This window comes from Eurosta solidaginis, chromosome 1, assembly GCF_040869045.1.
Source record: "Eurosta solidaginis isolate ZX-2024a chromosome 1, ASM4086904v1, whole genome shotgun sequence".
NCBI lineage: Eukaryota > Metazoa > Arthropoda > Insecta > Diptera > Tephritidae > Eurosta > Eurosta solidaginis.
Window position 1 is genome coordinate 329,371,447 of NC_090319.1, and position 27,255 is coordinate 329,398,701.

A 27,255-nucleotide genomic window follows, 5' to 3' on the forward strand; every position below is an offset into this window, starting at 1 on the left:
GAAAGCTAATATTTTTTTTTTGTGTATTAGTGCGCAAGTTTCTCCAAAAGTTTTCGTTTTTTTTATGGTATAAGTTTGGCGCGCTTTAAGTAGTTTCTGATGCTGACGTTGCTAATGATACGAGTGCTTTAAGTGTTATTTTAGTTTGTAGGTTTTTTTTATATTTTACTTTTGACATATCAACACTTTGCCACAACCCACTGTTGGAGCCCTTCGTCTTGCTATAGCGCCGGCTTTAATGATCCAAATGTTATTACAACTAACCACCCCAAAGACCTAACCATTCAACATCTACCCTCCTCCTTCGTATACATGTGTGTATGCAAGTATGCTTGTTTCTATATGTTTAAATACATATTGAATCGATCCAACCTTTAACGCATCAAGCTCATCAAAAGCACGCACGTAAGCACACATCCTCATACTCGCATGCAGTCGACTTGTAATTTTTTTCGCATACATACATACACTTAATATGATTCACGTAGTGTTTGGAACTCAACGTGAAGAGTAATATTTCAGATTTAAAGTGATACATAAATTTATATGTACGTTCGCATGTTCATTAGAGTGCGCCTTATTTGTAAGGAAGAATTTTTTTAAATACATATTAGTAAACATTTTTTTGTTAAACTACAAAGCAAGAAACACGTAGTTTAAGTCTAAGCTGCGAAAGAAGGAAGATGCTCCGCAAAGCTCTTAAAGCTTAGCAAAATCTACATGCGTTTTTTTACCGCCTTGAAAGATAGGAAATGAAGTTAAGTTCAGCTGTTTTATTTTATGTAGTGTTATTAATCTTGTATGTTATGTTCTGTTATGTTTTGTTATTTTATGTTATCTTATATCTTGTTATTCTTTGTTATATTTTGTTATGTAATGTTGATTTATGTTATGCTTTGTTAAGTTATTATATGGTATGCTATGTAGTATGTTGTTATGCTATATTATGCTATTCTAATATTATTTTTATGTCATGCTATGTTGTGTTATGCTATGGTATGTTGTACTATCGTATGTTATGCTTTGATAAGTTATGTTATGATATGATATGCTATGGAATGGTATGTCATCTCATATTAAGTTAAGCTATCTTAAGTTATGTAGCACTATGTTTATTGGTGTTTTTTAAATATTATGTTATGTCATACAAAGATATGATGAGATATGTTGCGTTATGATTTGTAGTATTTATTTTCACTCACTATCTTATGCTAAGCTAAGTTGTCGTAAATTGTGTTGCGCCACGTCACAAAGTAATATTTATTTATTTTCATTTATATAAAGTTAGGTTGAGTAATGTTATGTAGGTTATTTTAACTTTATGTTGTATTATATCATGTTAAGTAAAGTTATGCTAAGTGGTCTTGTGTTATGTTACGTAAAATTACATAAGTAAAATTATGTTAATTATGTTATTTTGGAAATTTTATGTAACGTTATTTTTAATAGAGATCTAATAAGCTATGTTGCGTAAAGTAGTCTTATATTTATACTCAGTTGAGCATAGCTCACAGAGTATATTAACTTTGATTGGATAACGGTTGGTTGTACAGGTATAAAGGAATCGAGATAGATATAGACTTCCATATATCAAAGTCATCAGTATAGAAAAAAAAATTCGATTGAGCCATGTCCGTCCGTCCGTCCGTCTGTCCGTTAACACGATAACTTGAGTAATTTTGAGATATCTTGATGAAATTTGGTATGTATGCTCCTGATCATCGCTATTTAAAATGAACGATATCGAACTATAACCACGCCCACTTTTTCGATATCGAAAATTTCGAATAACCGAAAAAGTGCGATAATTCATTACCAAAGACGGATAAAGCGATGAAACTTGGTAGGAGAGTTGAACTTATGACGCAGAATAGAAAATTAGTAAAATTTTGGGCAATGAGCATGGCACCGCCCACTTTTAAAAGAAGGTAATTTGGAAGTTTTGCAAGCTGTAATTTGGCAGTCGTTAAAGATATCATGATGAAATTTGCAGGAACGTTACTCTTATTACTATACGTATGCTGAATAAAAATTAGCAAAATTGGAGAACGACCACGCCCACTTTTAAAAAAAAAATTTTTTTAAAGTCAAATTTTAAAAGAAAAGTAAATATCTTTACAGTATATAAGTAAATTATATCAACATTCAACTCCAGTAATGATATGGTGCAACAAAATACAAAAATAAAAGAAAATTTCAAAATGGGCGTGGCTCCGCCCTTTTTCATTTAATTTGTTTAGGATACTTTTAATGCCATAAGTCGAACAAAAATGTTCTGGGTCCCCCCGGTCCACATTTTGGTCGATATCTGGCAAACGCCTTCACATATACAACTACCACCACTCCCTCATTAATACCTTTAATTTAATACCCATATCGTACAAACAAATTCTAGAGTCACCCCTGGTCCACGTTTATGGCGATATCTCGAAAAGGCGTCCACCTATAGAACTTAGGCCTACGCCCTTTTAAAATACCCATTAATATCTTTCATTTAATACCCATATCGTACAAAAAAATTCTAGAGTCAACCGTGGTCCACCTTTATAACGATATTCCAAAAAGACGTCCACCTATAGAACTAAGGCCCACTCCCTTTTAAAATACTCATTAACACCTTTCATTTGATACCCATATCGTACAAAAAAATTTTAGAGTCACCTCTGGTCCATCTTTATGGCGATATCTCGAAAAGGCGTCCACCTAGAGAACTTAGGCCTACGCCCTTTTAAAATACCCATTAATACCTTTCATTTGATACCCATATCGTACAAACGCATTCTAGAGTCACACCTGGTCCACTTGTATGGCGATATCTCGAAAAGGCGCCCACCTATAGAACTTAGGCCTACGCCCTTTTAAAATACCCATTAATACCTTTCATTTGATGCCCATATCGTACAAGCAAATTCTAGAGTCAGGCTTGGTCCACCTTTATGGCGATATCCCTAAATGTCGTCCATCCATAGAACTATGGCCCACTCCCTCTTAAAATAGTATTTAATACCTTCGATTTGATACACATGTCATACAAACACATTCCAGGGTTACCCTACGTTCTTTTTACTACATTGTGATTTTTTTTTCGGGAAATTTTTGCTAGAAATATTGAGGCACTACCTCACAGAACAGTATCTAAAGTCAAGCAACAATATTGGAATACAGGAAAGTAGAGCCGGCAACTAATTTCCGAACTGAGCCCATGGTTGAAGCAACCACCTGTAAGTGTCCACTTTTAGATTAGTAGCTGACATGCATACGACTTTTTTTCATGCGAACTATTTTCTTTACAGCGGAGGAGCGGAGCGAAGTTAAAAGAGTTACTTGAGACTGTCAGTTCCGTCGCCGCAAAAGTATAGATAGGATACGGTCAGCTGATCAGATACGTGAATCATGGAACATTCACCAAACGAATAACACAGTCGGGTGAGACACAGAGCTTACGTAGAGCGCTTCCCTGCCGGGAGGATAGATTTTGGGTCTGATATCATTCTAAAGAGAAATGGAGTTTTTCACTAGAAGAGTATGCACAATGGAGAAGAAAAGCTTGCTTTCGAGAAGCAGCGCATGAAACATATATGTGATAATTTCGCGATCCACTCTCTCGCTGAGAGCACTTATCGACCCAACGACGTAACCGAGAAGTGGGTGCACATTTCTTAGTCATTATGTGCCGTCGTTCTGAACAATGACCCCGGAAAAGGTGTCCATACTATGAGAAGTTCCACGCCGCCTGAAAAAAAGGGAAGCTCATGTACGGTCTGCGGCGTATGAGCGTAGCATTTCGCGATGTATCTGATCGCTGGCGTGGCACGAAAAGGAAAGAGGAACTTCTAGTTAAAAGAAGAAAAGGAGATGGAACGCCTGAATGCAATGAGGTTGGCACGCTTGTGAACCCTATAACTCGCACTTTGGTTCTGACTACGAGGCGATTTTGATGAAATGAAAATGAAAATATTCCCGGTTCAAAAAGGAAAATCTGGAACTAACCACTAGGCTTATCACATGAAGGTGAGAAACGGGTAAAAAAGATGCATTCACTTTAAATGAAATATAGTCGGGGACATGAAAAGGATCTGCCCTATGCCTTGTCCCATTTCCGTTTCCCCGCATTATGTAATAGTACTGGGAAGGACTTCTCTGAGCTGTTTGAAAACAAGAAAGTTTGCGAGAACGTGGTACCTTACCGGTGCGACAACTTCACCTGGATTTTTGAAAAAATAGTTCGACTAGACTAGAATTTTATATTGAAAGCAGCTGATGTTGTCGTTAACGGTCTTAACCTTTACGCTGTAAGCTCCAGAGTAAGAATTAGGACTAGCTTTGAAGGAAATCAAAGAAAAGTGCTTGTTTTTCTTTGTTTGCATTGCAGCAACGAGTAGCACTTTGAACTCAAGATAGCGTTTTGAGGTATAGTCGTCCGACGGCGAGTATCGACAGATTTAAAAGGGAGTTTGGCGGAAAAAATTTAGCTGCTGGGCTGTCTACGTTATGCTAAAGGTGCCTAAAGGGTATTGCTATGTAAATTCATGGACGATAACAAAGTAGAGAGGAGACACAAACAAACAGAAATGACGGGTGTCCAGTTAATAAAGGAAGGAAAAATAACGAGGGCTTACAAATTAGAAGAACCGTGCCTTTACTCAATAACTTTTTTTTTTTTCATTTTTAATAATCTTCCACGGTGTTCTTTAATATCGCGCATGTCAGACTTGTAATATTACAATCAAATCTCGAGATTGACAGCTCTATTATTATCTGTCCATGTATGTATGCATGTATGTAGTGTAGCATTTTACCGGCACTTGTTCTGTCTTAATTTCATTACAGATACTCACAACAAATACAATCAACAGTAAACAAATGCAAAAGTGTATACAAAACACCAAAACAAAACAAAGCCTGAAAGAAGTCACAGAACCGCCCTCTTAATAAAAAAGTTCGAATGATGTGGTGGTGAGTGGATGCATTGACGTTGTTAACAGTCCCAAAAGCCGGAACATGCCGCACAATGAAAACATACAAATTAACAACTGATGCATGTATATGTAAATATTTGTAAACATAACCCTACAAACATTTAGGATTAAAGTTGACCCAGCAGATTGGTTTTTGAGCTAACAATTTTTCCAAGTCAGTTTTGTTGAAAAAGCGTTAATTGACCAAGATTTTATTATCTAACATCGTAATTCCTATGTCTAACGAACAGTTATAGCCAATTATATCATGGAAGGAAGAACCGAAGAACTCTGCAAAGATGCTACGGTTTAATCTTTCATGGCATGAAGAACTTCGATTTGGCATCTCGCATTGCTTGGCCCACTTTATTGGCATTTTTTATACAGGACGACAATGGCTTAATTCTGCTGCTAGAATTATCTACTCCAGAATCAGATTAAGGCATTCTACGACAGGATATCATCATGTCTAGAAGTTCCATTTGTTTTCGGCTGACTCGGAGAGAACTTGATTGTGTTCATCAACGCTATGTTATGGGCAATAATCAAGCAATCGCCGTTACGTATCCTCCAGCCGACTCCCCGTCATTCATAACCAACCACAAACCTTCTGCCGTTCTATAACTATTGAAAGCTTTAACATATATCCGCTAGTTTTACCATCAACTATCATCCGTTTACCAGTAACTGTCCACCGCTTCAATGTACACCAGCTTCGTCGGTGTAGAACGACTGCAAACTTTCAAGCCAATTACACAACTCATCGTTTTAACATAAGGTTGGGTAAGGTTAAGAGGGCGTGCATGAGAACATCTAACGGGTGGCGCAACATTCGTCCAACCTAATAACATCTGTAAAAAGGAAAAAGATCCACCTTCCAAACCTCTGACAGAGTGTCGAAAAACCGTGTTCCCAAATTTATACTCAGTTGAGCACAGCTCACAGAGTATATTAACTTTGATTGGATAACGGTTGGTTGTACAGGTATAAAGGAATCGAGATATATATAGACTTCCATATATCAAAATCATCAATATCGAAAAAAATTTTATTGAGCCATGTCCGTCCGTCCATCCGTCTGTCCGTCTGTCCGCCCGTCTGTAAACACGATAACTTGAGTAAATTTTGAGATATCTTGATGAAATTTGGTATGTAGGTTCCTGGCCACACACTCATCGCTATTTAAAATGAACGATATCGGACTATAACCACGCCTACTTTTTCGATATCGAAAATTTCGAATAACGGAAAAAGTGCGATAATTCATTACCAAAGACGGATAGAGTGATGAAACTTGGTAGGTGAGTTGAACTTATGACGCAGAATTGAAAATTAGTAAAATTTTGGGCAATGGACGTGGCACCGCCCACTTTTAAAAGAATGTATTTAAAAGTTTTGCAAGCTGTAATTTGGCAGTCGTTGACGATATCATGATGAAATTTGGCAGGAAGAGAAAAAAACTTAGGAAAATGGGTGTGACACCTACCATATTAAGTAGAAGCAAATGAAAAAGTTCTGCAAGGCGAAATCAAAAGCCCTTCGAATCTTGGCAGGAATACTGTTCGTGGTATTACATATATAAATAAATTAGCGGTACCCGACAGATGATGTTCTGGGTCACCTTGGTCCACATTTTGGTCGATATCTCGAAAACGCCTTCACATATAAAAATAAGGGCCACTCCCTTTTAAAACCCTTGTTAAAACCTTTAATTTGATACCCATAGCATACAAACACATCATAGAGTCCACCCTGTTCCACCTTTATGGCGATATCTCGAAAACGAGTCCACCTATAGAACTAAGGCCCGCTCCCTTTTAAAATACTCATTAACACCTTTCATTTGATACCCATATTATACAAACGCGTTCTAGAGTCAACCCTGGTCCACCTTTATAACGATATCTCGAAAAGGCGTCCACCTATAGAACTAAGGCCCACTCCCTTTTAAAATACTCATTAACGCCTTTCATTTGATACACATGTCATAAAAACACATTCCAGTGTTACACTAGGTTCATTTTCCTACATGGTGTTTTTCCCTTATTTTGTCTCCAAAGCTCTCAGCTGAGTATGTAATATTCGGTCACCCCCGAACTTAGCCTTCTTTACTTGTTTTCTTTTTGTTTGCTGCCCTGATTATCGGCAGTGATGGGCGACTTCGCTTCCTCTTCATCCTGGAAGCTTCCTCAGAGAGAGCTTGTTAGTATGCGCCACCGTTTGAACATCGGAAGATAGCACAATGACCTTGATGACACCCAGAAATACTGTCACTGCCGTTTTGATTAGCTTGAGAAAGAAAATAACTCCTTTCCTACCCAAACATGGCCATAAGGACCTTGAAACCTTGCTGTATTTCCCGTATGTCCACAGCAAGTCTGCTGTCCTAACCTCATATTCCTCAATTTTCTGGCCGTCTCATCTGCAAATTCATTGCTCAGGAGCCCAGCAAAAGGAAAAAATACAGGTATCTTATGTCCGCCAGCTAGGTTCAACATCTCCGCACAAGTGCTCACTGATTCACCGATCTAATAGTAGTTTTGGGTATCCGTCAACCGACCCACCGTTAACCCATTACATCTGTCGGTTTTGGCATCAGTCATCCGTTCCCCAATTCTATTAGCTTTGGTACCGACTTCATTGTAATCCTCCTCCTTCTCCTTTTACCTCGATCCTGTGATTGAGTCATCAACCGCTTATCTCCTTGTCATCCTTACTTACAGCGTTCATCTCCTTTATCGTTATTTAGTAAGGATAAGTGTTCCCTCTTATAAGTTATCACTCTGTATGCTTTTTTCATCCGTTTTATTATCAGGAAGAATTTTCCGTCATTATTTCTATTAGATAGCCACTGAAGTTCGGGGCAAAAGCCTCACGTCTATGTGTTCAACCAAGTCGTCTATTCTTCGCTACATACGCCGCGGGTTTGGCCCTTCAGTCAGCGTCCTTCCTTTCCAAAGCGGTGTAACATTCGCTATCGTACTAGTTCTTCAGTTACATCATCCAAAATAGAGAGAGCCGACAAGCCATACGTTTGAAAATCTTCCCATATGGTTTACTGGGAACTCGAACTAAAAACCCGATACTTTTAAGAGAATCAATGTCGAATGCTGTGTACGGCTAAGCGTCGGACAGTGAATGCCACTCATACTTTTGATACGTAAGTAAGTTCATTTCTTCAATATTCAAGCAATGCTTAAATTAAGCTCAGTCAGCATCCAATGGATGAATATTTAAGAAATATGTACACACAAACCTTAAATCACCAGAAGCACAAATCGCCCATGATATTCATCTATAAGTATTACGATACCAGCACAACAGTAACTAACAGTCACCATCACAATTCATCCCTAAAGAGTTCTTCAACATTGACGTTATATCGCTACTCTCGGGATGGGTAATTCGGTAAATTTGTGTGCGCTGATATCAGAAATGTAACTCCAGCAGTGCTTTCTGTCTGCTAATTTTGCGACACAACACTAATTTTCGGTGGCATTAGCCTTCTTAATATCGCAAATAAGGTCCTGTCAAGCGTATTGTGCGAAATATTGAAGCCCACCATGAATCGGCTGATTGGACCTTATCAGTACGACTTCAGATATGGAAAATTTACTATCGACCAGATTTGCACTATGCGCCAAAGCTTGGGGAAAAAACCACCAAAAAATAATTAACACACGTCACCTCTTCGTTGATTATAAAGCCGACTTCGGCAGCACGAAAAAGAGCTGCCTATATGCCGCTCTATTTGAATTTAGTTTCCCCGCTAAACTTAAACGGCTGTGCAAAATGACATTGATCAACACCACCAGTTCAGTGAGAATTGGGAAGGACCTCTCCAAACCGTTCGAAACTAAACGAGGTTTCAATTAGGGTGACCCCCTATCATGCGATTTCTTTAATTTGATGCTGGAGAAAATAATGCAAGCTGCGGAACTTAGCTGCTTTGGAACAACATTATATAAAAGCGTGCAATTGATGGCGTATGCTGAAGACATTGATATCAACGCCCTGAGCACCCGCACCGGACCGGAAGTTCTGCTTAATCCAATTGAAAATTAAGTTCTGTCTCAGAAAACGAAAATCATGCTCTACAAGTCACTTATCGTACCCATCATGCTATATGTGGCAGAAGTATGGACCATGACAACACCAGATGAGGCAGCTCTGGGAGTGTTCGAGAAAAAGATTCTTCGAAAGATGGACGCGTTGGTGACGGCGAGTACCGAAGAAGATTGAATGATGAGCTGTTCGAGTTTTACGCAGAAATAAACATAGTCCAGCGAATTAAAACACATCGGCTACGCTGGCTAGGCTATGTTATGCGATGGAAGATGGCTAAGAAAGTATTTTAATCGGAACCCTCCTCTGGAAGTAGAAGAAGAGGGCGGAGCTCACTCCGCTGGAAGGACCAGGTGGAAAACGATTAAATTCCTTATGTGTGACCAATTGGCGTCAATTAACCCAACTAATAAGCAATTCGCTCGTCTTTTTGGATGGCCATAACCGTTTAAGCGGTTAAGCGCCAATTCAGTAAGTAAATAAGTAAATGAAGTCATTGGTTCATTTAGCACCGATGCCATTGCGTTACTTTGTAGATCACATACATAAGTATTAGTGCGGAATCAGCTCGCAATATCACAAACTCTCACTGTATTACCCAGCACTGCAATAGTTATTCGTCTGAAGGTAGCCCTAATCATTGTCATCATCATTTCGTGCGACATCTACTCGCATTAAAATTGAATGCTTTTTGTTGATGTCAATTGTAATAATAATGATGACGTCTATACGAAAAATCGGGTATAGAGAAGATAATAAAATATCCTTGATGATTTGCCTTTGCTTTATTTTGTAATTTTTTATTTTTTTTTTATGCTGGTAAACTAGTTGAGCTTTCGAGTCTTCGTAGCTTTAAATAATCTATTTATTATTGGTGATTATTATTAAACTTTATATATGATTACGTAGGTTTCTGCTTGAGGGAATTATGATAGGAATAATTGGAGAACTTTTGTGGGTTGTGCAAAAACAATAAACAATCGCCTGTAGGCGCATTTTTAATGAGTTTTAGAGTACCAAACGAAGGCAGAAGAAATTTATAACTAAGGGTGGCAGAAAAAGTATGCTTTAGACTTTAAATTACGGTCTTTTTGCTCATTCTGGGCTCCGTAAAGAGCCTCTATCTGACGTATATAATTTTCATTTCTACAAAAGCAGTATTTTTTCCTAATTTAATTGGCTTGGGCTAGTAGGTCGTGAGGACGTCACATGGACTGAAAGAGTTCATAGTATTACGAAAAGTTTGTTTAACAACAAAACTGAAAAAACCTATTAAAACCCCGGACCTATGTTATAAAGTCCGTCCGCTTGGCAAATACTAGAAGCTTTCTAGCACCTATGCCGCTTGCTGCTTCTATATCTGACAAGTGTATCAGTCCTTATAGCTGGAGTGTTAGCCTTGCAAGCGCTTCGCATGATCACAACACGTGCCCGATCGTTTTCTCCTCAATCCCGCATACTCCGGTCTACACGGCTCCAGAGAAATCGACAATATTGCGTAAGTTCTTCCCTAACATGGTGCAGCTTTTTGGCATTATTTATTTGTCTTTTTCGTCATTCGTGAAGGATGTTTTTTAGAATGTTTTTAAGAATTAAAAATCGATGAGTCGATAACTTCTACAAAAAATCGCTAGTTTTTCGATAACATTTCGATTAGAAACTGATAATTTATCGAACTCGAGTCCGCATCACTCCAATAACAACCCAATAATTCGTCTATGACAAATTGATAGCTCGTCAAAAAAACCGATAACGATAACAAATCGGTAACAATTTGATAACAAATCGATGACCCGTCTTTACCTTCTCGATAATCAATATATAACAAACCGATAACTCGTCGAAAATAAAAGGATAACACACCTGTAACCCGTCAATAATAATCGGAAAAGCAGTCGCGAATGGTTACTTCGCTAAAAAAAAATTGATAACATGCCATTTGGTTTTATTTTCTGTTTTGGGCTCTAACCTTTTCCCTTGTTTTCTTTTACCGTACTTTTCATTTTCTCAAAGACAAATATCCTGAACTCGTAGTTGAGGAAATTAACCTCCCCAGGGATACTCGCGTCACTCCGGCTCAACACAGATAGGGATATCTTAATAGGTTGAACTCTTACTTATCCATAATCCAGCCCGACATAACCATGTATGTTAATTGCAATATGGAGCCAACGCCTCTAACACGCTCCCTGGCCTAACACTGTTGAAACTGCAAGTTTCCTCGGTCTACCGTTAGAGGATATTAATGAAAATTTATGAGTGGTCGCACCTGGACACTATTACGTGAAAACCATTTTCAATCAAGCGATAACTATGCAACTGTCAAAAAATTTCTTAAAACTAGAATGAGTTATGAATCTAACGAGTACTATTTGTCGCTAGTTCGCACATGTCATTAATCCGAACCACCATTTCAGAGCTATTGTGATTTAAAAAATGAGTTTCGATCATGGATTGTAACACGTATTACGGGCCCTGGATGAGGCGAAACACTGCTACAACAACAACTACATTTCAACATCAATAGACACGGCCACTTAAATTGTAAACTAAAGACACACTAAACAGAGTAGCTTGGCACGAATGATTTCTATGAAAAACGAAGCTGCAAAATAATATATTTAACAAAAAACTCGATCATACATGTCCATATGTCCCTGATGATGACTTCAGATTGAAGTCGAAATATCGACCAAAATTAAAATTTATGAATATAAAACAAACCAAAAGGAAGTTTTATTCATTAATTGCGGCCTTTCAGCTCAACTATTCTAATCAATTTTAACAAAAAACTATTCTAGTTTGGACACCCAGTATACTTAAGAAAACTTAAATTTTAGTTATAAATACTAAGGCCTTCAAACAGAAAGAACTGCTGACGCCAAAGTTGTTAGGATGTCTAGTTTGCTGAGACAGGAATATTACCCTAAACAGAAATTTAGATATCTGCTTAAAAGGGGGAGACATCCACAGAGGTGTACATGAAATTGTTCGCGCTTTTTAACCAAAAGTACATGGTACTACCAAACAAATCTGCTGTTTGAAAATTTGAACGACTGTCAGATTTCTTAAGAAACATCGTCTGGGTGCTTGTGTTTCTGGAAATACATAACATGGCTTGCTGATGGTTAGGTATCTTACGTACCAGTCTATTGAAGTTTTTGTTGAATCTGTTACTTGGTACTACTCCAGAGCTCTTTGCATACAGAGACTGTTAGTTGAGATTCTTATGTACATATGTATCAAAATATTTGTACTAATTTCAAATTAAAACTACATAGTCGCAGGCACCAAACAAACCATCTTCGTCTACATAGTCAATCGATTACATTAATCTGTCGCTGCATGACCTTAATCTGACTATATGAAGTGATTGATGTGATTGGGGGGAAAATCAAGTGAATGCTATTATTGAATATGTAAGTATCTTTGTGATTCAATATACTCTTGTTTCATTGATAGTTACGTTGTTGTTATTACGTATTATATGTTTTCTATATTGAAAGGTTTTAGGGGGTTATTAATCAATAATATTTACTAAGTAATTAATTTTTAATAAGTGCTTGGAGATTCTTTGTTATGAGAAATAGTACATGGCACTTAATATTTATTAGTGTTCACTCTTCGCTCCCTCAAAAAGTAATATTATTATTATTAGGTCTGGAAGCTCTTCGACCTTTGTGTACATCTATTGTTCATGACTTTTCAGCCTAACTTTGTATGTGGAGGCTTTCAAAGTATCTAAGTACCTCTTCAGGCTTTTTACTCCATATCGCATAGGGATTCAGAGTCACACCTCCTATATGGGAGAGGCTTTGCCTTGCTACAGCGACGCATTCGCAGAGAATGTGCAACGGCGTTTCATCATCCAGCTCACAGAAATGAAAAATTTGAGTATCGTATAGATTTAACTTACTTAGGTCATTTCGCAGACCACAGTGTCCCGTATAGTACCCAGTGAAAGTTTGTAGCTCCTCCCTGTTTAGATTAATGAGTTTGGCTGAAATTTGTTTGCCGGAAGTAAAAACATTTTGGCCTGCCTTTGCCTTGGGCAGTCAATCCAGTGACGTTTGAATTCTTTTGTTTCCCAGTTACTTATGGTTTCCCTGGTGTGTGCTTTTGTGAGTCTGCAAAAGGATTCTGAACCACAGAATGCTGCAGTAGCACCCTGCCTTGCTAGGTAATCTGCATGTTCATTACCTTCATGTCCCTGATGTCCGGGAACCCATCCTAACAAAGCCTTGTTTTTGGCTCCTAGGTCATTAAGGGTTTCAACGCATTCATCTACTAGCTTAGATGTAACTATGTAGATTTGCAAGGCACGCAGGGCCGCCTAACTGTCCGACATAATGTAGATGATCTTCGAGGATGAGCCTCTCTGGAGACGTTCTCTACCGCAAACTTCTATTGCATGGATTTCTGCCTGAAATATGATGGGGTAGCATCCCATTGGTATCGATTTCTTGAAGTTCGGCCCATAGATGCCAACTTGCTTTCTTCCGTCATCGAATTTCGATCCATCCCTGAAGCAAATCTCTGAGTCAGGGCCATTATAAGGATTCCCTGTTTCCCAGTGGGATCTGTCCATAATGAATAATTCAAAGTTCCGTGAAATTCTGAGCTTAGGGGACATTACGTCACGCAGGTGTAATGTGGGATTTCCTATGAATTTTTGCCAGTGCAAACTAGGATGCAGATGCATTTTGCTTAGTTTTGCTGTTGCCGTTCTTTGCGTGGCTTTCTGCTACCAAACTAGGGAAGCATAGGTGACTATTGACTTTACAACAGTATTAAATGTCCAGTATACCTACCATTTTTGGAGATAACCCTCATATTTTTCCGTAGAGTCGAGCACAAGCGAAGAACGCTCTTGTTGCTTTGTTTAGGATAGCATCCAAATGAACATTCGAAGTCAGGGTTCTATCCAGTGTGACCCGTACGTATTTTGCCTCCATTGAGAATTGTATTTTAGTTCCATCCAGGGATGGTTCTGGGATGGATGCTTTCCTTCGCCAGGTGAAAGGAACTAGGACAGTTTTGTTAGCATTGATAGACAGTCCTTTGGTATCGCGCCACCTCTCTATGATGAAAAGGGCTTGTTGCATGTGATCTTATATTGTTTCCTCGTGCATCCCTATGATGCAAATAACTAGGTCATCTGCATACTCTTGTGTGTCAAATCCCTTGGTTTGCAATAACTGAAGGGGGTCATCTATGACAAGAGTCCACAGGAGAGGGCGGAGCACACCTCCTTGTGGGCATCCTCTTGTGGCCGCAATTGATTCAGCTGTACCTCCCAGATCTAAATGGATTTTTATACTCTTTAACATGGACAGCACCCATCGCTTATGTCCTTGTCAATCATAGCTTGATGTGTTGTGTTGTCGAAAGCCCCGGATATGTCAAAATTGGAAAAAAGGATGCTGACATTGTTTTCTCTGCTAATGCTGACTCCAGATTTGCGAGGTGCAATTCATTGTTTCAAACTTGTATCTGTCATCTGGATGCCAGTTCTTATTATGATGACAGCAAGTACTCGTCTTGTCCTCGTTCACTTTTTTGCTTTTTTTGATCGATATCTATGACGTATATCGTTGTATTTCTGCCATGAAAAGCTTTATAGTGAAAACTCATCTGCAGGGCTGATGTCTTCAGATTTGGCAGAAAACATCGAGATCTCGTCCCCTCAATTTGTAATTTGTAGAGAAAAATGTAAAAGCGGTTCACGAAGTTTAGAGATACTGGGCCTAAATCTCCTCGAAGGATGTTTTTTTTTACATCTATCATCTCCATATTTGCAGTGAAATCTTGCACCACTTCCCCCTCCCCCCGCCCCCTAACAATTCTTTTTTTTTCTTTTTTTGTGAGTTGCCCACACCAGGACCGCTTTTGCTTAACTTCAGGGTGGCGTACCATATTTTTCGTTTGCTAAAAGCTTTCTGTTGTTCCTCCGTCCAGGCCCCGCTTCGTTACTCTGAGTATGGCTTCTACGAAATTATTGATTTGTTGCCACTCTTCTGGGCCGCTCTGCATTTTTTTTGTAACATTATCGACAGTGATTTGGTCAGTCGGTTGCATGGCATCAATTTGAGGAATATGTGTTCAGCATTGTCTGTCGTAAGCGCGAATAGGATCATGACCCATTTTTTGCTGTGCCAATATTTTTTGAAGTACCTGCGTCGGGAGAACATTTGAATAACGTAGTAATTTATCTTGTCAAAGATTTTGATGCTCCATGATTCAATATCTGTTATTAGTTTGTTTGCCCATCTCCCTCATTTTTCATTTTCCCATCGTTCTTGCCACAACTCAAACGTTTTTTCCATTTTTTTTTTCTAACAATTTTCATGCGCTCTGGATCCGTCTGCTTTTTTTCCCATAGCCTTCTACTTTCCAGCGCTAATAGGTCGATCGTGATTGTTTCGATAATCACTTGTACAACTGGTCCTGATAAGGTGCGAGGAGCAGATGCTACTCTCATAGCTGCTGTTCGCTGTACAGCTGTTAGAAGCTTAGAAATATTTTGTTTACGAAGTGTGTTCGCAGTTTCTTTTTGCTTTCTGTTTCTCCTCCGATGTTTGTCATCAGCCAGCTTAGCAAAGTTACTCGCTTAGATGCCTTCCCAGCCGCATATAGAATTTGCGTCCAATATAGTAGTCGGAAGTCTATCCATACTCCTAAATAGTTGACTAACTTCTTTGATCTTATATTTCTGGAGAAGATTTCAAAGCTTACTTCTAGCTCCATATTTTTTTTTTTTTGTTACGAGTTTCAACTCTGTTTTTGTGTTGCTAACTGGGCAGGGCGAGTCTAGCCACTCTTTTCTGCGTATCATGATTTGATTGAGCTTTATGCGTGCTTTATCAGGCATTTCAAGATGTTCTAAAGGTCAGAACCAAGAATTGATCCCTGCGTCGCTCCGCATGTGACTTTCATGGTTGGCGGACACTCTGAGGTTAGAGATATAAGTATGCTATCACTGAGGCAGCTTTCGATGACGCGCTGTAGGTAGCATGGTATTTGGAATCGCTGTTCTTGAACGAAACATCTCGCGCTCTTCAAAGCAATTCTTAAATTAAATGAAAAAACATGTTAAAAGCTGGACCGGTGAGGACGCCTTTGAAATTTGTTGATTTTGTGCTGATCTTTGATTGCTGTATATGGTGGTGGTCTTTTTCCCGAAATGGTCATAAGGTCAAACGGAAATTTTTTAAATGGTCATAAAGTCAAATTAAGAAAGGTCATAAAGTCAATAGTTGATCCTGTAGCTATTTTAAGTGGTAGTAACGTTAGTTGACGTTCTGGCCTTTGTCCTTATGTCACACAAACTCATTTATTTATCAAAGAATCAATTCGATTAAAAATAGGTTTGTGGTATAAAACGTTCAATATAGCCCTTTTCGTACTTGTTAAAGATCGATTAAATGCATTGATAGGAAAGGGCCAATTGAAGTGCATACACTCAATTTAGTTTAAAGCCTTCAAGTACCATAATGAATTGCCAGACCGTATCGAGGAACCCGCGTAAAGTTGTTCACTCAGAAACAAAATTTCAAATGACTTTAAACTTTAATACGGCAACAGTGGTATAGTGAGGGGGGGGGGGGGGGGGGGGGGGGGGGGGTTGGCATCTTGTACCGGGCGCTACTCACAGGGGGCGCCAAATGGTCCGCAAAGCAGAACTTCCTGCATAATTTGTAATATTATTATAACTGATTTCTGAAAAATATTGATTTCTGGAAAAAAATTTCTATACTAAAAATCCGGAATACTTGCGACAGGTTGCGGAATAATTGAAAGCATATATCTTTTTCTCACGTTCAACGTTACGATGGTAATTATTAAAAAAATGCTTTAACAAAAACTGTCAAACGTGAATCTGACACACCATGGAGCGCTAGTATACAAGCGGCTAGCGTTATCGTCGATGGGTTAGAGAAAGTAGTAGAACACTTAGAACAATTAGCAGATAACCCTAACACCACAAGTGACACGAGAAGCGAAGCTATAATTCTGTTGCAAAATATACTAAATTTTAGTTTCATAACATTAGCTCATTTCTGGTATGAAATCTTAAGGAGTATTGATCGTGTGCAGCTCAGATTACAAGATTTTGGGATGAATTTTAGAGAAGCGTATCATGATCTCAAAGCATTAGCGACTGAACTATCCGAAATTCGAGACATTCTCTGTGATGAAGCAATAGAAAAAGCGAAGTCTCTTTGTGAAAAACGGGAAATTGATATAGTAAAATATGTAAGAAGGCGCCGCAAAATGACCGGGGAATCGGTCAGAGTCTTTCCGCAGAAAGTGAAATTTCTCGCGTTATGAAAAGTATTCTCGATCGCCTCCAACAAGAAATACGTACAAGATTTAGACGTGTAAAAAAATTACCTTAATTTTAGATTTCGATTTCTCTTAGACGTTGGAAATTTGTTAAACAAGGATATTAACGACTTAGAAAGAAGTTGTAAGAATTTGGGTAATTTTATAATACAGATTTCGATAGAACAGAGCTTTTTATCGAAATATGTGACTGCAAAATATTGCTTCGCAGTAGAAAAGAAATTGCACCTAAAACTCCGTTAGAATTACCTACTTTTATAATCTCGTATGGAGTAGATATTTTTCCAAACTTGCGAGTGGCACTTTAAATACTTACTCTTGACCATCACAGTATTAATTGCTAGCTGCAAACGTTCATTCAGACAAAAAAAATTGTCCCCGGGCGGAATAAAACCTCACTACGCCGCTGTAAGGCTACTAAAATAATCGATCAATAAGTCAATCACAATTGAAACTGCAGCTCCTAATACTAACTGACTGACTACAAAGCAAATAGCTAACTATGTATTCATACATACATTAATACATATGCTCCAAGAATAAACAACAACAAGAACAATTTCAATTACAAGTACATTGTAAAAGTCCTTGTAATTGCATGAATGCGGAAAAACGTTGATCGGATCGCGAACCCAAAACCTTACACACATTACTATAATCATACCGTTATACATATGAATGCAATATTAGCACTGTAAGCATTTGCAAAAAAGGTTTGAGAAGGCTGAGAGGCATTTCGTTTGGCATTTAAAATGGCACGTGCAGCAGCAGCAAATGTTGATACGCTTTTAAGTTGTTGTTGCTAGTAGGAGGTGGAAAATAGCAACAGCCAGCAGCTAGAAAACAACAAATCATATAATTTCATTGCAGGCAATTAGCCTGCAGCACAACAACACACATACATCCATACATGCCCCGACCTCTAGATTCACAAATAGCCGCATCGAATACATTGAAGAAGATGTTAATCCTGGTAATTGAAAATGTGCGCTGTTCGTAATTTTTGGATTACCATGCTTAGCAGCCAATAGCAATAAAGAGAAATCAATAATGCCGAACCGTGATTACCATGTTAGGACATGGGGCAACAACTTTGCATAACAACAACAAAACAGAAAAAAATATTTACAGTATTCAACTTGGACAGCTTTCGGGCGTACAATGAACTTAATTCTAACTTAATTTCAATGCAATTCATATACATAGGTAGTTATGATATACATCAGGCAGAGTTTAAATAAGTTGTTGCACCTACGAAAGTCGTGCGACTTAATGGCGTTGTTTTGGTCGAGTTTTTTTGTAAACAGATCGATCGTAGTAGGAGTGCAGGTTCGAGTTCCACTCCCGGGAGAAAAGGTTTTGAAAAGATTTACAAGGTATTATCGAAATAGCTGTCGCATTGCCCATCCTTTCAATGTTTCCCAAAATGTTTAATAAGTTAAGATTGGATTGAAGTGGCTGTCGCTGGTCATGATACCACAAAAACACACCGTCACCTCTCCACTTCAAACCAGGGCCTTATAAAGGCTACCATGGCTTTGATGACTAAAGTTGCCCAAAAAAGGAGCAGCGCTGTTCGACACCACTTAATGCCGGGCTATTTCTTTTAAGTTGATCCACTGTTTCTTCCTTTTCGTCATCTTTACAACTCCTACAGCATCAACCATAGCGTACTCCTAGCCTTTCTGCATGACTAACAATAAGGCAGTTCGCAGTTAGTAACCCTCTCTGTGATGGTTATAATTACAGCCACGTTTATTGAAGGTCGGTATCCCGGAGTAGCTCTAGAGCTTCCCCTTCTGTACTGGTCCACGTATCGTCAGATCGTCGTAGGTGTTTGCGTCGTTGAAAGCAAGCACCGTACACTTGCTGTGTCATTGTTACTTTCTATTCCAGTGCAGAAGTTCTCCACGAAGTTCTCTTCGCTTGTCTGAGGGCTTTTTATATTTGTAATCCAGCCATTGTCGCTGATTACCTAGGCTTCCGGTGTCAAGTCATGGGACCAGCAGTGAGGTTTACGTTTATCGCTGGCATGGTGAATGGAAGAGTTGCATGCATTAACTCTTAAAATAATATCGTCGAATTTGATCACGTAAACAGCCTATTGTATGAGAGACTCAAGCCAATAGTATTGTGAAAAAGTACTAGTGAGGGTGGGGGTCTTTTATCAAGAGCTAAATGTAAGCCGCAAGTTTAAGTTGGCTGATCACTGCTGTGTATTCCAAGTGGAAATTGCCGCGATTAGGTATGTGGTGGATGAAATGCTATCCAGTTAGGGAACTACTACGGTGAGGGAATTTAACATCCAAACGGCTATCAAGGCCTTGAGCTCAAATACAGTGCGATCGAGGGTGGTCTGGGAATGCCTGACCTCGCTTGCGATTGCATCGAACTATTTTACAATTAATATTATCTGGGTCCCGGGCCATAGTTATATCCCTGGTAACTGTCAAGCGGATCTCTTAGCCCGCATCGGTACAACTGAGCCGATGAAGATGGCTGTAGGGATTTCGGGATTCCGCTGGCCGCTTGTGGATTGCTCCTCCATAGCTGGGCCTCGAGTCAGCTCAGCAAACGTTGGGCGGACACCACCACTTGCAGGGTAGCAAGACTATGTTGTCCAAGTGAGCTTCCCTTATTAGAGCAGCTACCACTTAACCTAACGTAACCTAACCTAACCTTACCTAACCTAGAAGTGCCCACCTTTTAAGTAGAGATGTTCCCTTCAAGGGTGTAAGTGATGGAGAAATAAAGTTCCTATTGACGAAGTTCCTAGTGGCGACCACCGTGGTGTGATGGTAGCGTGCTCGACGAAGTTCCTAGTGGCGACCACCGTGGTGTGATGGTAGCGTGCTCCGCCTACCACACCGTATGCCCTGGGTTGACACCCCGGGCAAATCAACATCAAAATTTTAGAAATAAGGGTTTTCAATTAGAAGAAAATTTTTCTAAGCGGGGTCGCCACTCGGCAGTGTGAAAAGCTCTCAGTGAAAACTCATCTGCCTCGCAGATGCCGTTCGGAGTCGGCATAAAATATGTATGTCCCGTCCGGCCAATTTGTAGGGAAAATCAAGAGTAGCACGACGCAAATTGGAAGAGAAGCTCGGCCTTAGATCTCTTCGGAGGTAATCGCGCCTTACATTTATTTTATTTTTTTATTGACGAAGAAATATAACGCTCTATAAATACATCGTACTTGTCCAGATATATAGATCGGAATCATGGATATATCAAAAGAAGATGGAATATCCGTGGGAGTATAATTGAACAAAGTTCTCCGGAATATTTATGGTCATTCCCGTGATGCAGTGAATCATATTTTAGCTGCTCCGTTGGCTATGTAATGTTATGCGAAAGAATGTAGTGATCCTTTCCAAACGGTACTCCTATCGAAACTTGTGATGGAATAAATGGACGACTCCAGTGAGTGCGAAAGTGGATATTAAGAAAAAGAGCACGACAGCGTCCTCAATAAAATGACACTCTTTAAATTTTGAAGATTTAACCATATCAATAAAATTATCGTGATTTAAAAGGAGTTTTAAAATTAGTTTTCAGCTAACAGCATTAGTAACACTCCTGTATTTATAACAATAGCAACGTAGTCCCGCCATCTGGTTGAGTGCAATTTCAATGTAATTATGTGGCCCAACGCTAACCAAAGCCAGTAAAGTAACCAGCAGAAGGGTGTGCGGTACGTAACTGCTTGGCCACAGGGTGCAGCATATTGCATATTATTTATAGCAGTTTTTTCGCTATACTGAACGTATGGTGGTGTTTTCCATGTCAACTCTTCAGAATGAGGCCGCATGCAAGTATGACGCGCTGGCTACAGAAAACCATAGTGATTGTACTTCAAGGCAACATACACAGAAGTAAAACCGCGGAATGGCTTCTGACGCAACTCATAAAGGAAAGGAGCGTATATTTTGCTACCAGCGGGCAATACAAACGAAAAGTCGCCGGCTGCTAGCCGGAAGACCGCACTAAAAGCGCTGCATAGTAAGCAGGGCTTTTCAAACTAGAAAAGAAACAATACCAGCAAGCCGCAATAGTCAGCTGCTGCCTCAAACCCAGCGATAGCATACTGAACCTCGAACTCCTAGCGGAACGAACGTAGCGGAAATAGCGTCTAACTTTCACTGGAGAGGTATAGAATAAGGAATGCCAAAGACTTGCCGGGTACTGGCCAGGCTGGAATTAACAGTCATAAACTCTGGCTCATCGACAACCTTCAGGAAACTGGGCTGCGAAAAAACAATACCGGATATAACGATGGCACCGGAGAGCAAATCTGGAGCCATACAAGAGTAGAAAGTGCTTGAAGATTTCACAGGCAGCGATCACCAATATATTTCTTTCCAAGTCCACAATTAGAACCACCCGCAGATGGACAGTGATAAAACAATCTCGTCTCATCAAATGCTGAAACAAACAGGCATGCCGGAAATCTATGCAATGCTACCAAATAAACAGCGGAAAAAATTCGTTTACTAGTGTACAGAAGAAACGGCAGAGATAACGCAAAACTGCTAACGCTTAAGACGAGTATATACATACAAGGGCCAGGTGCTTTGGACGAGCCACTATCGAAGCAAAGTCAGACAAGAAAAAGAAAAAGTACCTGAAAGCCATTCTTCCTTCCTCTTGCCTCAGCAGAGTTACAACTGGCAGAAATAAGCTTAAAACCTAATAAGGTTCCAGAGCCAGATGGCATTCCAGCAGAAGCTATTAAATAAATCGGAAAAATAAGCCCAGAGTTTGTGCTGAATATGCACAACGCATGTATAAAAGACGGATTCTACCCCGAATCATAAGACAAAGCCGCAGCTTGTGCTAATTGGTAAAGGCAAAGCGGACCAGAACTCACCATCAGCATATTGGCCGTTATACATGCTCGACACTTGAAATTTTTTTGATTTTTGGTGGATTTATGGTGAACCCCCAGAGGGTTCCAGGGGGTGTGCCACTGGCATCGGTGGGTCGGGCCTCCAAAGTAAGTGGGGTTCGGTCATACATTTGTACTCGATTGGAGCACTCTAAATGGGTCAAAGAGAGATTTTTTAAAATTTGCCCCTACCCAAACGTTCGACCCAAATTGGGGGACACCAGAATTCGTTTTAGAGGTATGGTTCCATCGGCAAAATTTCTTATTTTGATCCCTAGAATATGATTTTCACAGAGCAATGGGCGATTTTTTTGCCTCCCAAAAATCGACCCGGCCTAATGTACATCATTATGAACCCCTACATATGTACAAGTAGATTTGAGTAACTACTACCGTAATGAAAGTTAACTTTGCATAACACAAGTTGATAGATTTGCATGCACATCCACACAAACATAAATTCATATATAAAATCCATTTGCACATTTTAGTGCAACAAGCTACTGCCTACGTCCACTTTCCTCCAACCATCATTCATTTTGCAAGCTTTTTGTGTCTAAATTGTGCCACAATTCTTTGACAACGTCAAGCGAGGAGGCAGGAAATGCAGCTAAAATGGCAGCACCCGCAGCAGCTACCGCCACCATTGCCGCAGCTGCAGTGGTAATAAAAGTAAATGCAACCGCAATACGGTACTGCACCACATCCGTTTTCACACTAACACAGCTTAATACATACATATGTATATATATTAGAGCGTATCACACACAAAGGGCTGGCAATATTCCCGAACCCGAACTAAAAAATTTACTTGTGAAAATTTCGAAAGGATATTGTATTTTTGGTAACTTCCAGTTGTGCAAGGACGTCCCTCGATGCCGTGACACCAAAATCCCATCGACCATCCCGTTGTCCTGTAAGTTACGATGCCCTGACAGCCAAATCTAGGAAACGCTATGTAGACCCGTCAACTTCATATCCCTAAATTCACCAACAACACTTCATGTTATCGTCTCTGACACGAGAGCCAGAAGGGCAACCCAGCTATCTGCACTACAGCCCATACAGCTCATTTGACCCAATTTTCAGTGGTTGGCCTCCAGTTCAGCTTAACATTCCCATAAATTTTCGTATTATCGCAGAGACTATGCTATTTTGGAGCATTAGGTGGAGAGTATTAGTTCTGCCTTCTAGGAGTAAACGCCAAGTCCTGCCATCTTCCTGCATGATCCTGTTGATCACGTCGCAGCTTGAACCGGTTACCAGTATCACCACGCCACCAGTTAGTATATTCTCAAGCGATTAAACCACCTTGTGGATCACCTTATCTCTGTTGAGAGGTCCGTGAGATAGACATTTTAAACTGTTGACAGCCCAAAAGTATTTAACCTAATGCCAGTATGAACGTCCAGTAATCTATTCATCTGTATATTTTTTTGGAAAAATGGGTTGTGCTATGCCTTCTATTAGGAATGGGTTAAGTTTCCTACATCTCCGCAAATATTTGTGACTTTGGGTAGGAGTGGAGTGAGGGTGACAACGAGAGTGGTAGCGGATTTATAATGGAAGTTGAAGTAGAAGGGGAGTGGGAGAAGAAGGGCGCGGCCGTGGGAGTGCGGATGTGAGTGTGAGTGGGAGTACGATTGTGGGTTGGACTGGGAATGGGACTAGAAATGGTAGTGGCTGTTGAAGTAGGAGTAAAATTTCGAGTGGGTATGGGAGTTGGAGTGGAATAGGAGTGAGAGTGGGAGTGGTAGTGCGATTGGATGTAGCAATCCAAGAAAATTATGGAAAGAGTAGGAGGGAACGTCTTCCGGGCAACATATAAGGAAAAAGCCATAAGTTGTCGAGAAATTGTTTTGTCCATTTATGAAACTCCCTTAAGATAAATGTTTTACTACGTGAAGCACATTTTCAACTTTTTTTAATTTCCTTTACACGTCGCGATACGCTCTAATGTACATACACACAATTAGTAAACAACCAGCATCCGTTCCCACAGTCGGTTACATTTAAAATTTCATCACATTTTTTTTTCTGTCATTTTCCACAAGTTTCCTTATTGAAGTACCCACTTTGACCTAAAAACACATATTTCTTACATCTGCACTCAAATTTACTTTCACTTATCAAATACAAACATACATACCTACATGCAAACATATGCACACACATGCATAGAAAACAAATACACGCTCCATTTGGAAAAGTATTTCAACCTGACTGACAAACGGGAAGCTCAGCCGGCGAGCCATGGTAGGTTCCAAGCAAAATACACCTAGTACACGTGATACAAGCATACATATATATATATGTGAATTTGCATAGAAAAAGAATAAATAAAAAACTAAGCAACAGCGATTTTTATAAAGATGTACCTTCAGTCCTACATATAAACCAAAGGATTGAAGCTTTGTAGACAAAGTTCTGCTATGAGTACATTAAAGGCGATGCAATGTTTGTTGGTGTGTCTGTATGTTTAAACAAAATGCTTCATATGTTTAATTATGTATGTGTATATTTATTTGTGCTCTATCTCATTGTTTTGTCAGCGCATCCGTGTGCTGATTGTATCTGAACCACTTAGCACTTTCCTCGGATCCTCTGTAGTTCCCGCTGCTTCGCGTCTTAGTTGCATATTCATTTGCAATGGGCCAAATGCAATGAGAAATGAAAGCAATATGCTCATAAATGTTTTTAGTAGCAAATGCAAGCATTAAATAAACAAACATTAGGTTCTGGTAAGAAAACTTTGAATACTCGAGTCGAATATATAGTTCAATGGATGCAATAGCTCTTCTATCTTCGTTTGTGCAGTTTGATTTACTTGAACTACTTACAAGGTGCAGATACCCCCTAGAACGGATTGTTCGGCCGACAGACTTGGCAGGGAGGAGGTCACCTCACTCTACACTGACGGATCAAAAATGGAATGCGGCATCGGCGCAGGTGTCTTCTCCAACCAACTAAAAGTCGCAATCCCCACCCGTCTTCCAAACACAGCTAGTATCTTCCAAGCAGAGCTGCAAGGAATAGAGAGGGCCTGCATCTTCCCGTTGCAAAATCGGATAGACGGTGAGGTAGTCATATACTCCGACAGTCAAGCAGCGCTCAAAGAGCTAGAATCACTATACACATCCTCTAAAGCCGTCAATAACTGTAAGAGGGTGCTACGTGAAGCAGCTAACCAAGCAGCTATCACACTCAGCTGGCTATCCGGCGACAGGAACATTTACGGCAATGAAAAAGCGGATGAAATAGCAAAGGCAGGTGCATCATGAGGCATCTCGGAAGCAGTCGTGCATCGACCACTCACATCAATTAAAAGAAACATTGTCACCTACCTTAGGAAAATAGCAATCCGTGATTGGTACTCTACGGACACCTGTAGAATCACCAAACTAATCTGGCCAGAGTACAACCAGAAAAGAACCGATGATCTAGTAAATAGGTCTAGGAAGGAAATTTTCAGAATCACGGCCACAATTACAGGGCATTGGCCATTTGGCCCACACGCGGGTAGAATGGGTATCCCCTACAATGAGAGGTGTAGGAGCTGTAGACAGGAGGGTGCCGAGGAAACGGTTACTCACTTCCTCTGCGAGTGCCCAGCCCTCGCGAATTTTCGGTCCCGAACTCTAAGCACTTATGTGTTACCGGGCTTAAGAGCGGTGTCAAGCTGCCGCATCAAAGACATCATTAGGTATATTGTTTTAACCAAGTGGTTTGAGTAAAACAATGCGCAGGATACATCAGCCTAAAAATATAATTGGTTCCAGGATAAAGTGCATCAAAATGGCGCCTAGAGCGGTACTTGGGTCCGGCTCCATAGCCGGGCAGCACAGCAACCAACCACCTAATCAAATGATCAGATTTGGTAACTCTTTAATCGAAGACTTTTGTTATCGAAGTGTTATAAATTTACAACTGATAACAAAGGTGATCAATGAATTATTGGTTTTTATCGACGAATAATCGGCTTGTTATCGTTTCATTATAGAAAAACCATCGATTTTCTATTGATAAGTTATCAAAAAGTTATCGATTTGTTACCGGAGTATTATAGAAAAATTATCGATTTGTTGTCCAAAAGTTATCGCCCTGATGTTGCAAGGTTGTCGATATTTTATCGGAGTGCTACCAATATGTTATCGATGACTCGTCGCTTTTTTATGAAACAGATACCTAAAAAACTTCACTATAAATAAGTTGACAAATCTGTAGCCCAGCTTAGGAAAGCCGATAAGAAACCAGTACGAAACTGGATCATAAAAATTAGCTGTCGATAATAAGCCGATAGTAAAACAATATCGGTATCGGTTGTTACAAATAAGAAGCTTACGAACTTTTTCTTTAAGGGGCCGAAATTATTTGTCTCCAGTAAAGCTGCCTCTTTTTTGGTTTAACTTTAACCCCTGGAGTCTCTCTTGCAAACCGGTTTGTCGATTTTCGACGCCTTTTACGACAGACATGCCTAGCGCGACGTTACCGCTATACTAGGGTCTACTCACTAAAAATATAATTTGGGTAATACTAACCATAGTAAGCGAAAGTAATTTGTTGTTATACTAACTGATACAGTGTCTGCAAGCACTTTCTACCTAGAGGTAAGCTGAACTTGAAGGAAATTTCTGGAATCTAAAAAAAAAATTTAACTTTGGACTTAAGCCAGCTATATTTTTGGTAATCAGAGTATACGGCCATGATTTAAGATATTGATAAGCAAACCAATACACTTTTATTTTATACTAGTTACATAAAAGGATCCTTCCATTCGCCAACCCCCCTATCTTTCCGTTTCTCATTCCATACTGCGAGTCCAAATTTTGGTCAATATCGTCAAATTCAAGTAAATAAAAACAGCACTGTCGTATAATCACATTTTTGTGTTACCCCGGTCTACATAATGGATGGCATCTCCTAGAGTAGAATATTTCTCTAACACCATTTCTTTAATATCAATATTGTAAAATATTACTAAGCCACCAAGCCCAGCGC

General features: G+C 39.6%; 1 protein-coding gene across 3 annotated transcripts in view; it reads right to left on the reverse strand.

The window, feature by feature from the left end:
• Positions 1-27,255, reverse strand: part of LOC137237846 (endoplasmic reticulum aminopeptidase 2) — a 167,990-nt gene that overhangs the window by 77,262 nt on the left and 63,473 nt on the right. The gene's annotated exons all lie outside the window — the stretch shown is intronic.